The sequence below is a fragment of the Salvelinus sp. IW2-2015 genome, unplaced genomic scaffold (genome assembly GCF_002910315.2).
Source record: "Salvelinus sp. IW2-2015 unplaced genomic scaffold, ASM291031v2 Un_scaffold8516, whole genome shotgun sequence".
Lineage (NCBI taxonomy): Eukaryota > Metazoa > Chordata > Actinopteri > Salmoniformes > Salmonidae > Salvelinus > Salvelinus sp. IW2-2015.
The window spans coordinates 1-3,887 of record NW_019949775.1 but is presented as its reverse complement, the minus strand read 5'-3'; positions in this window follow the sequence as shown (position 1 = coordinate 3,887).

Below are 3,887 nucleotides of genomic sequence, written 5' to 3'. Positions count from 1 at the left end.
CTGACATAGAACTACAGTAACATTCTAGCCTCTGGATTATTCTGACATAGAACTACAGTAACATTCTAGCCTCTGAATTATTCTGACATAGAACTGCAGTAACATTCTAGCCTCTGGATTATTCTAATTTAGAACTACCGTAACATTCTAGCCTCATGGAAAATATTAATGTTATTTCGAACAACCAATGAGCAACTCTGCCGTAAACCAGCTGCATATTAAACGTTGAGATTACCAGAGACCAGTTTCTATGGCAATGACAAGGAGTTGAATGTTAGTTAGACTGGTGCTGAGACTACACTACCCACAGCTCTGTGTCATGACAAGGAGTGGAACGTTAAAGAGACTGGTACTCAGACTACACTACCCACAGCTCTGTGTCATGCAGGCCAGTTATTAATGATTGATGTAGTTGCCATAGTTACATGTCCTCTGAAAGCATAACAGGGCCATATCAACAGTTGGAAGTTACCCCCTTTCCTCAGGGCAGGGAGAGAGAATGGAGGTTTCCTCAGGGCAGGGAGAGAGAAGGGAGGTTTCCTCAGGGCAGGGAGAGAGAATGGAGGTTTCCTCGGGGCAGGGAGAGAGAATGGAGGTTTCCTCAGGGCAGGGAGAGAGAAGGGAGAGTTAGCCTAGAGGTTTCCTCAGGGCAGGGAGAGAGAAGGGAGAGTTAGCCTGGAGGTTTCCTCAGGGCAGGGAGAGAGAAGGGAGAGTTAGCCTGGAGGTTTCCTCAGGACAGGGAGAGAGAAGGGAGAGTTAGCCTGGAGATTTCAACTGTGTGTGTGTGTCATGGCTGGCCTGCCTTCAGAAGTGAAAGTTGGATCATAGTAATGTTAACAGCTTTTTCTAGCTGTAGTGATGAACTGATAACAGTCAGCTGGTTTCAGACACAGACATGTTGTTTATCATGTTGTCACGGAATACAGCTCAAATGGCACCCTATTCCCTAAATAGTGCACTACTTTTCACCAGGGTCCATGGGGCTTGGGTCAAATGTAGTGGACTTTATAGGGAACAGGGTCCTACTTGGAATGCTGTTTATGGAGTAGCTCTTCTGTCCTTCCTTTCTCCTTCCATGGAGTCGGTGTTCCTGGAAATGGTGTGGATGAGGGGAGCATGTCCTGCTGCAGACACACACACACACACACACACACACCACACACCACACACCACACACCACACACACACGTTGACTGTTGAAACCCCCGGGCTTTCCATTCTTTCTCCCAGTCATGAGGAAGGAACATTTCTGACAGGAAAGTGAGGAATCTAACAGGAGAAATTCCCAAGAACTCCAGACTGTTGGTGGTCCTGCAATGGTTTCTCTTTCTGTCCTGAATCATTGTGATCTGTCCTGTCTTGTCTGTTTCTCTGTCCTGAATCATTGTGATCTGTCCTGTCTTTACATGTCTGTTTCTCTGACCTGAATCATTGTGATCTATCCTGTCTTGTTTGTTTTCTTCTCCTACTTTTTTGTTCTGGTCTAAAAATGCAGCTTTAGAACCAGGCCAGCCTGCCAGGCCAGCTACTTCAGTTGCTCGGGCTGTATTCACACACACAGTCCATTAAAACCTACATAGCAGCTACTGTAAACAAAGAGTTAATCCACATTCCGCCGAGCAAATTCAGAAATTAGTGGACAGCGATTTCTCAAACACAGAAATAGTAACAAAGACATCTCTCTTTCTCACACAACAAAGTCACTTTACCAGCTATTCCAGTCATGTATAGTGTGGGAGTGTGGAATGAGAACAACGCTTTGTCTCTTGAGTCCTGCTCTATAGACAAAGGGAGTGTTGGAATAGAAACATGTTGTCTTTGTCTCTGCCTCTACGAGACATGGGAGTGGAAGAAGACACATGTCCTTTGTCTCTGCCTCTCGACCAAATGAGGAGTGTTGGAATGAGAACGCTGTTCTGAGTCTCTGCCTTCTCGACCAATGGGAGTGGTTGGAATGAGAACAACAGTCTTGTCCGAGTCTCTGCCTCTCGACCAATGGAGTGTTGAAATGAGAACAGGACTTGTCTCGCGTCTCTGCTCTCCTCGGAGCCCCAGTCCCTGAGTCAGCAGATCTCCATATCTACAGTGTGTTGTAGCATGGTTCTGTCCAATCTTGATAACAATACTAAATACATGGTATTGGTCACATGCTTGGTAAACAACAGGTGAGACTAACAGCTGATTGGTCATGCCCAAAGAGCAGAGAGAAAGAACATAGACAAGTAACAACAGTAATCACACGTCAATAAAACACAGTATGAATAATTGGTACCAACTAGAGTAGATAACTTGGCTTATAACACAATGAGTAAGATAACTTGGCTATATACACATGAGTAACGATAACTTGCCTATATACACCAATGAGTAATGAGAATCTTGGCTTACACAATGAGTAAGATAACTTGGCTTATACCACAATGAGTAACGATAACTTGGCTATATACACATGAGAATAGATAACTGCTTATACACAAATGAGTAACGATAAACTTGGCTCTAATACACAATGAGTAACGATAACGGTGGCTCTATACATCAATGAGTAACGATAACTGGTCTATACACAATGAGTAGATAACTTGGCTCTATACACAATGAGTAATGAAACTGATACACATGAGTAATGATAACTGGCTCTATACACAATGAGTAATGATAACTGGCTCTATACACAATGAGTAACGATATACTTGCTCTATACACAATGAGAAGATAACTTGGCTATAACACAATGAGTAATGATAACTTGGTCCATACACAGGTAAGATAACTGTGCTATATAACAATGAGTAAGATAACTGGTCTAATACACAATGATAATGATAACTTGGTCTCCATGATAACGTAATTGGCTCATACACAGATAACGAAACGTGGCTATACAACGATAATGTAATTGGTTATAGATAACTTGGCTCTATACACAATGAGTAATGATAACTTGGCTATATACACAATGAGTAACGATACGATGGCTCTACACACTGAGTACGATAACTTGGTCTATACACAATGAGATAATCGATAACGTGGCTCTATACACAATGAGTAGATAACTTGCTTATACACAAGAGTAATTAATGGCTCTATACACAATGAGCAAGATAACTTGCTCATACACAAGAGTACGATAACTTGGCTATAAACAAGGGTAATCCTAGTACTGGGGTCATGTACAGGGTACAAGAATAACTTTCTATATACACGGGTACCAGTACTGAGATCATGGCTCAGAGTACAGGGTAATGGAGGTCTATGTACAGATAGTCTGGTGCTATTGGAACTATTTAACTACTATTACGTAACTATTTAACAGTCTTATGCGCTTGGTGTAGAACGGGTCAGGGTCCTGTTGGTTCCAGACTTGGTACATTGTATCCGCTTGCCGTAGGTAACACAGACTGAAACAGCTATGCTTGGGGTGATTTAGTCGACCAGTTTTAGGGCCTCCTCTGACACCGCGCTGATATAGGGGTCTGGACGACGCAGATAAGGCCTCGCCCAGTGGTGTCGGGCCATACGCACTATCACTCTGTAGCGCTTATGTGGACGGTTGCCAGCAGTTGTGCAGCACGGGCCCAAAATGCTTCAAGCGGTGCTGTGAAGAACTTGAGATCTGGGACCAGGCCAAGACTTTCATCTCGAGGGGGGAGAGCGTTGTCCGTCGCTTCTTGTTTGTGTTCCAGGCATTCCAACCTTGCTTGATTACTTTTGTTCGTTACAAGCCTTCTATATATTGTCTGGGTGTCCAGCCTTCTATGTATCTGTCGTGTTCCAGCCCTTTATATGATGTGGTTCCAGCTCTAGTCTATGTTTGTGTAACGCACTATATGTATTGTTGTCCAACCTTCTTATGTATCTGTGTGTCCAGCTCGTGATGTGTA